The following is a 15,921-nucleotide window of genomic DNA, read 5'->3' as shown; positions in this document are numbered from 1 at the left end:
TACATAAAATGTTCTGTGTGTACATTTATCTGCACAGATAAATCTTACAAAAATGTAATTATGCCACATAGGGTATTTGGTAAGATACATCCTCTTCTTTCTCTTACTAGTGACCACAGATGTAGCACTGCAACTTCATTAAGGAATTATCAATCAATCAATCAATCAATAAATTTATGACTACACCATAATTTAGTCAGTCATTTCTAAATCTACTCGGACATCTTTACTCACATGATTGCACCTATTTTTTTTTCTCTGCACACACTAAGATGCTTTTTATTAATCCAGAATGGCATGCTACAGATACCATACAGCATGAACATTTATTCATTACAAAAATGGCTTCCAAACGATTAAAAAGGAAACTGGAGTAAGCACCAAAAATGGAACAGGAACATCATAACTGTTAGAAAACACTCAAGAGTATTCACACACACAAAAGTTCTAGTTAGCATCTTAATAAACCAGAGAAAAAAAAATGGAGACAGATTTATAGTCGTTTCACATCAAACTGCAATGACACTGAAGGATCAGGTTTCAGCTTTATACAGCATTTTGCAACATCAACATGCTTAGGTTTTTTTGATTTCTTTTTTCTTTTCTTTTTAAAGTTGGCTACCTAACTCCTATGTAATCCGTACACATAAAAGCAGCAGCTGGCTTGTCCTTTAAGTGTAATCAAATGTGCAGAATTTTGGCCTTTAAGGGTATATACCTCTTCGTTTAAAATGCTTCCTGGACAATCTGCTACCAGACACTTCTTGTTAAAGGTGACATTAAACCTACATATAAATCTAACTCTGTAACATCACAGCAAAACATGAAGTGCTCTGAAATTATAGCATCGAAAAGAGGGAGAAAGTCACTGAGAAGTTTGGCACATCGAGTTTTACACAGTTCATGTCAGAAGGAGACAGCTGACCTCGAGCTCAGGGGGCAGTGGGGTTGGAGGGGCACAGGGAAGCCATGCTGTTTCCTTCATTGCTGCTCACACAGCCTTGCTCTGATTCCATCACCAGTGTTCAAGTCTTGTTTTACACAGTGGCTTTTAAAGCAACTTTTGTTAATGCTACTGATCCTTTCATACAACTATTCATATGTCTGTTTGGTGGCATCTGGGTTTCTTACAACAAAGACAAAAAAAGGGGACAGGGGTACCAAAAAAATATATATATATAAACTTAAAAATCTTGTACAGATGAGTTGTTATATATAGAAGCTTATGTTAAGGGGGTGGATTGTGGTGAGGGAGACTTTATACAGTTCCAAGAAAAAGGAAAACATTGTATAAAGGGACAACATACAGAGATGACAAGCAATCTCTAAAGAAATAAATACTACTAAATAAATAAGTCTGACAGTGCTGTGATTTCCATTAAGGCTGAGCCACATTCCCTTACCCCAAAAAAGAACACCACCATGGAAGAAGGTGTATTAACGCATTTTAGCCCTTGCTGTACATTTAAACAACAACAAGTAACATCACAATAAAAGTTATTTCATGCAGAAGAAAATAAAAAGTAATGACATTGCATTCATTGGGCATCATGTATCTGTGATAGTACTATATCTGGGCCAATTCTGATAGAAAGACATATAGAGAAAAACATACTATAATACAGAGCTTCCCCTGGTGCTTTGAAACTCCCAAGTGGCGCCAGGGCTCTAAGATGGACAACATGCATAGTATGTACAGTCTTATATGGTAAGTTATCTCTCTGGCCCTCAACATCACTGATAGTTTCATGATTGAGTTAGTAATACGGAACAAAACATTTTTTTATGTCAAATGCTTATTCATACCCTTAGCTCATTTCTCTATTTGGAGGTTAGTTTTTAAATATCCATAAAGTAATAAAATCTTCGTCAAATGCTACCTTAGGGCATCATAAAAAAGAGGGTATTTGAAGAGAATATAGCAATTGTATGAGCACCCAATGATCCTCTTAGGATGGGCAACCTCACAGAAGATCACTTTATAATACACTGTATGATATAAAAGAACTTCTGAACTCACCCAAAAAGAAAAATTATAAATTTAACTGGTGGTATAAGCATAATCTCAAAAAAAAAAAAAAAAAGAAATTTATTTTGCTTTTCACAGTGGAAATTTTATACTACTAAGTTAACATCTCAAAATGATTTACTATCTTTGTTTTCTATTATTTGATGGAACAATCTGAGCTCACATGTGCACGCGTGCGCGCGCGCGCACACACACACACACACACACACACACACACACACAATCTGAGCTCTGTTATTTTGATAAGTCAAGGAAGAAGACTGTTCTTTCTATGAATGATAGGCAAGTTCCTAGCTGTTATCTTAGATTAAGGACTTAATTAAGATATGTCAACCTTGAGGAAAATATTAAATATAAGAAAAAATGCCTTTTCCTTAATTCAGAAGGGCATTTTCTTACACAACCAAGAAGCTGATAAAGGAGTCAGAAATACTAGTTCCTACTTCACCTTCAGAAACAGAACTCTATAAAAATGCAATTTCTACTTACAGAGCATACCTTTTCTGTTTGAAATAAATAGTGTAACACTTTTATAGTTACCTATATCAGAGCTACTCAGACTGTCTGTGTTAAGGACAAATTAAACATTATTTTCTGATATTCAAAGACCAAATTTCCTATGAAAATATAATTAAGGTGAATTCTTAAAATAAGTAAAAATTTTCAAAAATATAAAAAAAAGACAGATTTTTTTTACTATTATGTTCAACAGAAAATTACTTTGTCAAATGATCATTAAAAAGTTCTGGAGCCTAGGCGGTGGTGCACAAATCAAGATAGGAGGGAGATACAAAGAAGGAGAGAGAGAAAGAGAGAGAGAGAGAGAGAGAGAGAGAGAGAGAGAGAGACCTGTAGCACTGCTTCGCCACTCACAAAGCTGTTCCCTGCAGGTGGGGACTGGGAGCTTAAACTCAGATCCTTGCATGTTTTAACATGTGCGCTCAACCAGGTACACCACCACCCAGTGACGGGGATGCTTTTCACAAGAGGTGAAACAGGTCTGCAAGTGTCTATCTTTCTCTCTGCCTTTCTGCATGCCCCTCCTCTCTCAGTCCAATCAATAAAATGGAAAGAAAAAAAAAAGGTTGCCAGAAGCAGTGAGTTTATATGCAGGCACTGAGCTCCATCAAAAACCCTGGTAGCAATTTAAAAAAAAAAAAAAGACAACATATCTTTGACAGTCGTGGGCAGAGGGGTTAAGATACAGGCAGAATCGTCTCCAAAGAAGAGACCCAAAGGGCCAATAGCCAAATGAAAAAAAAAAAAAAATGCTCAAAGTCACTGATGATCAGAGAAATGCAAATAAAAGGAACAATGAGATACCACTTTAAACTTATGAGATTGTCATGCATTAGAAAAATGCAAACTATTGGTGGGTATGGTAGAAAGGGACTTTCCTACATTGTTGGTGGGAGTGTACATCGGTCCAACCTCTGTGGAAAACAGTCTGAGAATTCACTAGAATTCTACAAATGAACCTACTTATGGCCCAGCAATCTCTCTCATAGAGACTTAACCAGAGAAAACAAAAGCACCTATCTGAAAAGACTTATGCATATCAATGTTCACAACAACACAGTTTGTAATAGCCAAAATTTAGAAGCAACGAAGATGCCTAAGGACATATACGTAGCTAAGAAAGAGCTGGTACAGGGGCTGCGTAGTGGTGCACCTGGTTAAGCACACATGTTACAATGTACAAAGACCCAGATTTGAGCCCCCAGTCCCCACCTACAGGGAGAAAGCTTCACAAGTGGTGAGGCAGTGCTGCAGGTGTCTCTCTTTCTACCTCTCTACTGTCCCGTCTCTGACTGTTTCTGGCTGCCTCTAATAAATAAAGATAATAAAAATAATTTTAAAAAATGAAAGTGGTGGTACAACTATACAATGGAGTACTACACAGCTGTTTATAATGGTGAGGTCATCTCCTTTACAATATCATGGTCAGAACTTGAAGGCATTATGTTGAGTGAGACAAGCCAAATAGAAAAAGACCAATACTAAATGACCTCAATAGGTAGAATTTAAGAATAAAGAACAGTGGGAGTCGGGTGGTAGCACAATGGGTTAAGCGCACGTGGTGCGAAGCACAAGATCAGTGTAATAATCCTGGTTCAAGCCCCCAGCTCCCTACCTGCAAGGGAGTTGCTTCACAAGTGGTGAAGCAGGTCTGCAGGTGTCTATCTTTCTCTCCCCCTCTGTCTTTCCCTCCTCTCTTCATTTCTCTCTGTCCTACCCAACAACAATGACATCAACAACAACAATAACTACAACAATAAAACAAGGGCATCAAAAGGGAAAATTAATAAAATAAAAAAAGAATAAAGAACAGTAAGAGAAAACACAACGTGAAACTTAGACTAGATATGGCATATAAAGCAAAGGACTCAGGGAAGGAGGGAGAAGATGAAGGTACATCAGGGTACTGGTGTGTCTCCTAGATAAGAAAAAAAGAGTTCAAAATGACAATCGATAGTTAATGTTTGGGAACATTAAAAAAAAAAGAAAGAAAGAGGAAAAGGAAAGAAGGAAGGAAGGAAGGAAGGAAGGAAGGAAGGAAGGAAGGAAGGAAGGAAGGGAGGAAGGAAGAAAGGCAGGCAGGCAGGCAGGCAGGCTTCTGTGTGTGTTAAAGACTATACTTTAGACAACTGCAGTCTAGAGGCATGGTTATGGAATAGAAACCTTTCACATTGCTCTCCTGATAAACTAAGAAAAACAATTAAAAATCACCTGAAAACTCAACAAAATACAGCCAGGATTTCTTCAAAAACTCAACATAGCCACAAGTGAGTACATACTAGAACAGTGGTTAGAAAGGAGATGAGGAAGAGACTATCGGAACTCAACAAGCCATAGTTGGTGAAGGCTGGCTCAGAACTAGAAGTGGCAGGAGAAAATCAAGGGTAATATTCTAGTTTCTCATTGGAGGTCATCTATCCTATACCACTGGCTATCAATCCAATGCTAGGCAGAATTTAGATTTAGTGACTATATACTACGGGAGAAAGTTTTGGAGTCTAACCTGAATTTGTGTGGCCAAAGTATTTTGATTTCTGAGTCTCTGTTTTCTTCTCTGATCTCTGTTATCTCTCACTTACCTTATCCCTGTTATCTTCTCTTTCTTCTCGTATCTCTTTTTTGTCTCTTAATCACAACTGATTTAAAAAAAAAAAAAACTACTTATACTTAAAAAGCTCTCTAATTGGCTCAGGCTCCCACAGCCTACAGGGAAGAGAAATCACAATGGTACAAATAAAACAAAAATAAGTACACACACCAATGGAACAGAACTGAAAGTCCAGAATTAAACCCCCACACCTATGGACATCTAATTTTTGACAAAGGGGCCCAAATTATTAAATAAATGGTGCTGGAAAAACTGGGTTGAAACATGCAGAAGAATGAAACTGAACCACTTTATTTCCAAATGGATCTAGGACCTGGATGTTAGACCAGAAACAAAAGTCAACTCCAAATGGACCAGAAACTATCAAATATTTGAGGAAAATATTAGTGGAACAGTTTCCCACCTAAACCTCAAGGACATCTTTGATGATACAAACCAAATTGCAAGGAAGACTAAAACACAACAAATCAGTGGGGCTACATCAAATCGAAGAGCTTCTGCACAGCAAAAGAAACCATCACCGAAATAGAGAGACTCCTCACAGAATGAAGATCTTCATATACCATATATCAGACAAGAGACTAATAACCAAAATAAACAAAGAGCTCAGCAAATTTAGCAATAAAAAAAGCTAATGGCCCCATCCAAAAATGGGCAGAAGATATGAACAGAATATTCACTACAGAAGAAATTTAAAGGCTAATAAATGTATGAAAAATTTCTCCAGGTCACTAATTGTCAGAGAAATGCTAATAAAGACAACACTGAGATACCACCTTACCCCTGTGAGAATGTCATACATCAAAAATGATAGTAGCAACAAATGCTGGAGAGGTTGTGGGGACAAGGAACCCTTCTATACTACTGGTTGGAATGTAAGTTGGTCCAACCTTTGTGGAGAGCAGTCTGGAGAACTCTCACAAAGCTAGCTAGACATGGACCTTCCATATGACCCAGTAATTCCTCTCCTAGGGATATACCCCAAGGATTCCATAACAACCAACCAAAAAGATATGTGTACACCTATGTTCATAGCAGCACAATTCATTATAGCTAAAACCTGGAAGCAAAGCAGGTGTCCAACATATGAATGAGTGAGAAAGCTTTAGCATATTTACACAATGGAATACTATGCAGCTATTAAGAACAATGAACCCACCTTCTCTGACCCATCTTGGATGGAGCTAGAAGGAATTATGTTAAGTGAGATTAATTCAGAAAGACAAAGATGAATAAAGGTGATCCCACTCATAAAAAGAAGTTGAGAAATAAAAGCAGAAAGGGAAACTCAAAACAGAATCTGACTGAGTTTGGAGTAGGGCACCAAAGTAAAAAACCTGGGTGGAGGGTGAGGGTAGATGTTCAGCTTTACTGGGGTGGGGGGAGGGGCCACACACACACTTTGGTGATGGTAATGGTGCTAATATACACTCCTTTTAACTTATAGTCTCATAAATCACTAATTAATATGAGTGGGGAAAAACTGAATCTCTTAAACTTTTTGATGTATAGAACATATACACAGAACATAGCTCTGAGTTTATGTTCCTTCATTCTAAGCACTTAAGACTTCAAATTGGTAATCAGATTGAATTTTAACAGTGGGCTTAGTTACTACATTTCTAATAATGACATGTTCTGTGAAATATTAAATCTTCTAAAAGCTTAGAGCAGGGAAAAAAGAAACAACTGGTGGCATTACTTTATAAGATACAGCTATATGTAACTAGCATAAAGGGACATAAACTATGGTGAGGTCTTGTGTGATACAGAAAATGCTAACAAAGGGATTTTCAAAGTTAACCCAATTGCCAAATAATTTGGTTATAGCAATAAGTATCTATTGCCTTCTTAAACCCTTAAGACAGCGGAAACCTTTCCCATTCTCTATAAAGCCCATATTTCTCCCAGTCTTGGAACCTCTAAGGTGGGGCTCACTTTCCTGCATGCTTCTCTCAATTCATACTAATGCTACTGCATCTGCTGATCCCAGCCTAAGCAATGCAACCAGTACCACCTCGGCATGTTACACTTTGGACTCTGTCCAGAGACGTCAGGCATGGAAGGTCAACTCTTCAGCTTCATTACTCTGGTGAGCCCTTTCCTAGATCATAGGACACCTTAATTCCATTTTGGATGGCGCAGTTCTTAACAAAACCTAGATAGAGACCAGGGCCCGTGAGATGGGCATATGTATATGTATCTGTAAGGGGAAAATATCTACCTTAAAGCAAAAGTGCACAATAGCTTGCAGTGAGTCAGTAAGTGAAGCAAGCAAGTAAAAAGACACCTTAAAGTACTAATGAAACAGTTTTTACTTAGACCTGGATACCCTCCTCACCTACCTCCTATTACACATCCCTAAATGACTCTAAAGCTAACCTTGTCAGACAAAGTAAGGACTACAAAAGCTGAATAAGGACAAGAGACTGGCATACTTTAATGATGACTCTCTAATCACTACCAGGGATTCCCACACAGACATGAGGGGCCTAGACCTCTAACAGATCCCTCTCATCACTGTCACTAGTCATGTCCATCAGGAACAACATCCATCAGGCCCCTATAGGACCTTGTCCTTAATGTGGATCAGCAAGGTTAGGAGCTGCTCCATTCCCTGAAGGTACTCTTACCTACCACCCAAGGAAGATGGGTCCTAAAATTAGTATAGCCTGGAATGTTCCTAGCTGTGACCATAGAATTTGAGCTCAAACCTACAGGGATGCAGAGGTTACATAGGCTCTTGTGCTGAATATGGGCCCCAGGTCAAATCAATGGGGCTTACAGTTAACAATATTTGTATACTTTTCCCATATTTGGGAGATACTCTCTTCCCTGATCCAGCTTTTTAGTTCTTTTTCCAACTATGACACCATGTACCCAAATAATAACCTGAGTCCACCTGCATCTTAGCTGTCAGGTTCAGGCAAAAACTAGTAGGGTCATGGCCCCTGGGAATATACCTAAAATAGACCTACTAGCTTTTTCCAAAATGGAGACCCCAAATCTTCATCTGCAATATTCATGCCTTTAGGTTCACGATTAGTCAATAATTTGTTCTGCTTTATATAGTAGTTCTTAAACTTTTGAAGGGGACAGACCACTATGAAACTATGACAAGAAGGAGTACCCAAGAAAATTCTATATAACTTCCAAACTTGCACAAAATTTCATAGAAATCTATCAGGGTCACTATTAGCTGGATTTTTTTTTTTCAAAGTTAAAGAGACTTAATTTTCTTCAGTAGGTTTTACAGTTGCTCATTGAACACCCACTGTGTATAGGTACACAAGGTGACCATAGAGTCCATCACTATAGATGCTACAAGTAAGCGTGCTGTGATTCAGCTGGTGCTAATATGTAATTGCTGACAGAAGCACATATAATAGCCCCATTCTCCTGCCTCTGGACACTCAAAACCTCCCTTTTTTTAAAAAAATTATCTTAACTCTTCACATACTGCTTGAAGTACACCTTTTCTAAACTCAAGTTTATATCACTTTCAGATGGAAGTCCTTGCCTAAGTCTTCTTATTAATTCATATTTTTACAAATGAGTTAATTGAAAATACTCTGCTTAGATTTTAAAGAAAATTATCGAGCTAATTTCTAAAAGAATATAACAAACTAATTTTTTAATTGTTTGTGAGGAAAGCAACTATTAGTAGGAACCCTTTTCAATTTGGGGTTTACCTCTTTATCTTCTTTTAAAATGACCCTATACTTAGTTTTACTATAGGAAATTAGTTAGAAAATACCATGTCCATATGTCTCTTGGAAGACTGAATTATTTCACCAAGGAAATCTAAAAGACTTGGAGGGTCAAAATTATGTATAAGGGTAACTTCAACCTAATATATAATACAATTTATCTCCAGCAAAAAAAATCTTTCATCATGTGAATGATTACTTATTCTTGTCTTTATTAACTTACTAATACTTTTCTCAATGTCAACTTGAAGCTACAACTTAATACTATATACTAATGTATATATGTTGTACAATTAAAGAAATTCACTTTTTATAGATTTACTGGATTTTTTTGAAAGGTAGAATATAAAAGAGGAAGAATACCCAAGACTGACATGAAATTGACAAAAAAAAAAAAGTCAAAAAGAAAGAAAGGAAGAAAGGATAAGGAAGGGAAGGTAAAGAAAAGAAGAGGGGTAGGGAGGGAAGAAGAGGGGAGAGGAAGGGAGAGAGGAGGGAGGAGAAATCCCAGTGCTGGGTGGTGCACCTGACAGAGCACACACATTATAATGTACAAAAACCCAGGTTTTACTCAGTGAATGTGTTATCAAGGAAGATATCAAGACAATGTCATGTTAGAGAGAGAAATAGGGTTACTTTGTTGAGCTTTGCTTATCTGTGTTTTAATAAGAGAGGCATATGCAATGCCAGGGCTAAAATTCAAGATCTTACATACACAAGCCCTGCACTCTATCCTTGCTCCATCTCTCCAGTCACAAAAAGAGGCAATTTCTGACTAACACAGAGGACAATGAAGGAAAGACATGGGCAATGGGGGGGGGGGGAAATAAGTTTTAACAATAGCTTAGTTTAAATGGAACATAAATAGGTTTCACATCACCTATGTATGTGAAATAGAATAATGGACAAACCAAGGCAAAATAAAAAGTAGAATATAAGGGTTCAATTACTGTATAGACCTGAAATCAGATTTGATCTGAAGCCCAAAGGCTTATTTATATTTTATAAATAAGTAGAACTGCACTAAACTATATACAAAGCTTCTGCACAGTATGAGAAACAACCAGCAGAATTAAAATACAAATCGTGGAGTGGAAAAAAAATATTTTCAAATCATGTCTGACAAGGTTTAATAGAAAATTACATTAAAAAACTCAATAGTGGAAATAAATTAAAAAGCCACAGAGGGGCCAGGTGGTGGCACACCTGGTTGAATGCACATGTTACAATGTGCAAGGGCCTGGGCTCAAGCCCCTGGTCCCCACCAAAGGGGAAAAGCTTTATAAGTGTTGCAGGTATCTATCTCTCTTCAGTTCTATCACCCCTTCTCTCTCAATTTCCAGCTATCTCTATGCAATAAAGATAATACTGATTTTTTTTTTAAGCCACATAGATATCCAGGAGGCCAGGTGGTAGCACAGCCGGTTAGGTTAAACCCACGTGGCGCAAAGTGCAAGGACCAGAGTAAGGATCCGGGTTCGAGCCCTGGCTCCCCACCTTCAGGAGGGTCGCTTCACAAGTGGTGAGCCAGGTCTGCAGATGTTTATCGTTCTCTCCCCCTCTCTCTATTTCTCTCTGTCTTATACAACAGCAACAATAGCAGTAACAATAAAAGGGAAAAAAATAGTCTCCAGGAGCAGTGGATTCGTGGTGCAGGCACCAAGCCCCGGTGATAACCCTGGAGGCAAAAAAAAAAAAAAAAGAAAACACATAAATATCCTAATTAAAAAATGGAAAGTCTAAATAAGTCCAAATGTGTATTTTTCCAAAGAAGGCATACAAATGATCAAAAGGTACTCAACATTTTTAATCATCAGGGAAATAAATGCAAATCAAAATCTAGTGAAATATGATCCCAGATGCTAGAATGACTATAAGCTTCTCCCCCCCAAAACCCTCCAAAAAGCAGGTATTACAGAGGGTATAGAGAAAAGGGAAAAACTGTTTATAGTTAGTGGGGAAGGTAAGTTGGTGTTGCCAACTATGGATAGCAATATAAAGGTTTCTTGAAAAAATTAAAATTTGCCTATGATCTCATCCAGAGATTCTACTTCTGAGTATATATCTGAAGGTACTAAATTCACAGTATAACAAACATCTGTAATCTCCTGTTCAATACAGTATCATTTATAATAGTCAAAAACATGAGACAAGATGAATAAAGATATAAAAATGTATGTGTACAAACATTATTACATTATATATACAACATATGTGACATATTTTACAATAGAAGTTTAGTCAAGGAAAGGAGAAAATACTGCTGTTTGAAACCATTTGAACAAACCCTGAAGAATTATGTTAAATGAAAGTCAGAAAGAGAAAGACTAATAGTTTTTATATTTTATAATATTTTTATGAAAGTTATCCTTTTAAAATTTTATTTATTACTGGATAGAGACAGAGAGAAATTGAGAGGGGGAGAAAGAGAGACAGAGAGACATTTGCAGTTCTACTTAACCACTCATGAAGCTTTACCCCTGTGGGTGGGACACAGGCTTTAAACCCAGGTCCTTGTACACTGTAGTGCTTAACCAGGTGAGCCACCACCTAGCTCCTATTTTATTTATTTTTGAGTATATATAGATAGAGAAATTGATAGGAGAGAAGAGACAGGCAGGGAGAATGAGAGACATCTACAGCACTGCTTACTGCTTGTGAAGCTTCCTACTCTGCCTGTGGGAACCTGGGGCTTGAATCTGGGCCCTTAAACACTGAAATGTGTGTGCTCAACCAGGTGGACCACCACCTAGCCCTGAAAGAGCAATATTATATGAAATCACTTAGATGTGCAATTAAAAAGAAAAATAAATAAACTCAGGAAAACAGAATATAGTTGTAGTCACCATGAGCTGAAATGGAGAAAATGAAAGGATAGTCATAGGGCAAATACTTCCAGTGATAAGATTAACACTCCAGGGATATAATATGTGACAGTGAGTATAGCTAATAATACTGTGCCATATACTCAAAATTGCTGAGTGTAAAATGTAAATTTTACATTTTTTTCAAAGCAAAAGAAAAATGGTAGTTAAATAATGAAATAGAGATGCTATGATGTTATGGTGGCAATTATTTTACAACATATAAATATGAAGTTAATATTCTGTAATCCTTAAACACACACAACATGTCAACTGGGGGGGGGGGAAATGATTGTGTCAATTAAATGAATTCAGAAACTACCACAACAGGGAATCTGCACCTCCTGAACAATGGTTGGCCTAAAATTTAAGATATTCTATTTTCTGTCTCCTATTAACCTTTCTTAAAAAAAAATAAAAAGAAAGAAAAAGAAAAAAAACTTTATTGTTTATTATTGGGTAGAGCAGAGAGAAATTGAAAAGAGAGGAGGAGATAGACAGGGAAAGAGACACCTACAGTCCTGCTTCACCACTGGTGAAGCTTTTCCCATGCAGGTGGGGACCAGGGGCTTGAACCTGGGTCCGTGGGCACTGTCATATGTGCACTTAACCAGGTGCATCACCACCACCTGGACCCACTGCTATCAACCTTTCCAAAGATATTCCCCAGTACTCTTTATAATCTGAGTTCTAGTCAAACTGAACCACTATTTCCATTACACATTCATGGTCTCCTACTGCCATGACTTAGGCTAAGTTCGGTCTTAAATTTGCAACAATCTCTCAGCCAGTTCCAGGCCTTTCTCTGTCAAAATTCAAACAATATTCAAGAATATCAAATGTAACTTCCCTCATAAGGTTTCTCTGGAACATTCAAAGGACATTCGGGGTTTACAAAGGCAGAGCTTATGTCTCATACAACTTTTCACACTATATCATAATACAACAGTACTGCATTGTCAGCACCCAGTTAATGTGAATGAAAGCTGTCAGTAAAATCTCTAAATAGTAGCACAAGTTAAGGCTAATAGGAAAGGTCAAGGTCAACTAAGACATCTTTTTGATTTATTCACTTTCTCACGTTAGCATATCACAGAGCAAGCCCCTACTAAATTAACTTTTATAAAAAAAAATCAAGATATTGATGAACAATATCAGCAGTTTTATGACTATTTTGTAGTTTAAGAACTATGAATTTGATGATGTCCTAAATTTAAAAAGAAAAACAATGCAAAGTGACCAGGTCAAGATTTATCATATTGTTATGTGATATAATATATGCTTGCCACTATCAGCCAAGAAGAATTAACACTAATTAACATCTATGCACCAAACGAGGGACCATCTAAATACATCAAGCACCTACTCAAAGAACTTCAAAAATACATCAATAGTAATACAATAATAGTGGGAGACTTTAACACCCCACTCTCACACTGAGACAGATCAACAAAGCACAGAATCAACAAAGAAACAAGAGAATTAAATGAAGAGATGGACAGACTAGACCTCTTGGACATTTTCAGAGTTCTTCACCCCAAAAAACATGAATACACATTCTTTTAAAATAGATACAACACATACTCAAGGATAGACCACATGTTAGGCCATAAGACAGCATCAACAAATTCAGCAGCACTGAATCATCCCAAGTGTCTTCTCAGACCACAGTGGAGTAAAGCCAACATTTAACAACAAACAGAAAATTATAAAAGACACAGAATTTAGAAACTAAACAACATACTCCTTAAGAACTACTGGGTTAGAGACTCACTCAAGCAGGAAATTCAAATGTTCCTGAAAACAAATTAAAATAAAGACACAAGCTACCAAAATCTTTGGGACACAGCTAAAGCAGTATTGAGAGGAAAACTCATAGCCATACAATCATATATTAAAGAACAAGAAAAAGCTCAAATAAATGACCTTACTGCACACCTTAATGACTTAGAGGAAGAAGAACAAAGGGATCCTAAAGCAACCAGAAGGACAGAAATCACTAAAATTAGAGCAGAAATAACTTCAAAAATAAGAGAACATACAAAAGATCAATGAAGCCAAATGTTGGTTCTTGGAAAGATTAAACAAGATTGACAAACCACTAGCCAGACTCACTAAACAAAAAAGGGAGAAGACTCAAATTAATAGAATTATAAACGATAGAGAAGATATCACAACTGACACCATAGAAATCCAGAAAATCATGCGAAACTTTCATGAAGAACTATACGCCACCAAGCTAGAAAATCTGGAAGAAATGGAAGAATTCCTAGAAACATATGCCCTTCCAAAACTGAACCAAGAAGAACTATAAAACCTAAATGCACCAATCACAGACAAAGAAATTGAAAACGTTATTAAGAATCTCCCCAACAATGAAAATCCTGGACCAGATGGCTTCACAAACGAATTCTACAAAACCTTCAGGAAACAGTTAACACCCATATTTCTAAAGCTTTTCAATAAGATTGAAGAAACAGGAACACTCCCTTCCACCTTCTATGAAGGCAACATCACCCTGATACCAAAGGCAAATAGAGACACAACAAAAAAGGAAAGCTACAGACCAATATCGATGATGAACATAGATGCCAAAATAATAAACAAGATCTTGGCCAACCAGATACAGCAGCATATCAAAAAGATTGTTCATCACGACCAAGTGGGATTCATCCCAGGAATGCAAGGCTGGTTCAACACATGTAAGTCAATCAATGTCATTCACCACCTTAATAAAAGCAAAGCCAAAAACCACGATTATCTCAATAGATTCAGAAAAAGCATTTGAAAAAATCAAACACCCATTCATGCTCAAAACTCTACAAAAAATGGGAATAGATGGGAAATTCCTCAAGATAGTGGAATCCATATATAGCAAACCTATAGCCAACATCATACTCAGTGGACAGAAGCTGAAAGCATTTCCCCCTCAGATCAGGGACTAGACAGGGCTGTCCACTATCACCATTACTCTTCAACATAGTATTGGAAGTTCTTGCCAAAGCAATCAGGCAAGAGAAAGAAATCAAAGGAATACAGATTGGAAGGGAAGAAGTCAAGTTCTCACTATTTGCAGATGATATGATAGTATACATAGAAAAACCTAAAGAATCCAGCACAAAACTACTGGAAGTTATTAGGCAATATAGCAAGGTGTCAGGCGACAAAGTCAATGTATAAAAATCAGTGGAATTGCTCTGTGCAAACACTAAAACTGAAGAAGAAGACATCCATAAATCACTTCCATTCACTGTTGCAGCAAAATCCATAAAACACCTAGGAGTAAAGCTGACCAAAGAAGTGAAGACTTGTATACTGAAAACTATGAGTCACTATTCAAGGAAATAGAAACTGATACCAAGAAATGGAAAGATATCCCATGCTCATGGATTGGAAGAATAAATATCATCAAAATGAATATTCTCCACAGAGCCATATATAAATTTAATGTGAGACCCATCAAAGTTCCACCAAGCTTCTTTAAGAGAATAGAACAAAAACTACAACCATTTATCTGGAACAAGAAAACACATAGGATTGGCAAAACCATCTTGAGGAAAAGAAACAGAAATGGAGGCATCACACTCCCTGATCTCAAACTATATTATAATGCCATCATCATCAAAACAGCATGGTACTGTAACAAAAATAGGCACACAGACCACTGGAACAGAATTGAAAGCCCAGATCTAAACCGCCACACCTATGGACATCTAATCTTTGATAAAGGGGCCCAAAGCATTAAATCGAAGGAGGCTATCTTCAATAAATGGTGCTGGGAAAACTGGGTTATAACATGCAGAAGAATGAAATTGAACCACCTTATCTCACTAGAAACAAAAATAAACTCCAAATGGTTCAAGGACCTGGATGTTAGACCGGAAAGTACCAAATACCTAGAGAAAAACATTGGTGGACCACTTTCCCACCTAAACATCAAGGGCATCTTGGATGAAACAAACCCAATTACAAGGAAGACTAAAGCAGAAACAAACCAATGGGACTACATCAAATTGAAAAGCTTATACACAGCCAAAGAAACTATCATACAAACAAAGAGACACCTCACAGAATGGGAGAAGATCTTCACATGCCATACATCAGACAAGAGTCTAATAACCAAAATATACAAAGAACTCAGCAAACTTAGCACCAAAAAAGCAAATGACCCCATCCAAAAATGGGCAGAGG

The 15,921-nt window shown here is 37.2% G+C and overlaps 1 protein-coding gene across 2 annotated transcripts in view; it reads right to left on the bottom strand.

Annotated features, from left to right (window-relative positions):
• The window catches only part of DPH6 (diphthamine biosynthesis 6), a 158,374-nt gene that overhangs the window by 111,075 nt on the left and 31,378 nt on the right, over positions 1–15,921 (bottom strand). The gene's annotated exons all lie outside the window — the stretch shown is intronic.

Source organism: Erinaceus europaeus, chromosome 16 (genome assembly GCF_950295315.1).
Source record: "Erinaceus europaeus chromosome 16, mEriEur2.1, whole genome shotgun sequence".
Classification (NCBI taxonomy): Eukaryota; Metazoa; Chordata; class Mammalia; order Eulipotyphla; family Erinaceidae; genus Erinaceus; species Erinaceus europaeus.
The sequence above is the reverse complement of the archived record's forward strand: the minus strand, read 5'-3'. Positions and strand labels throughout refer to the sequence as shown.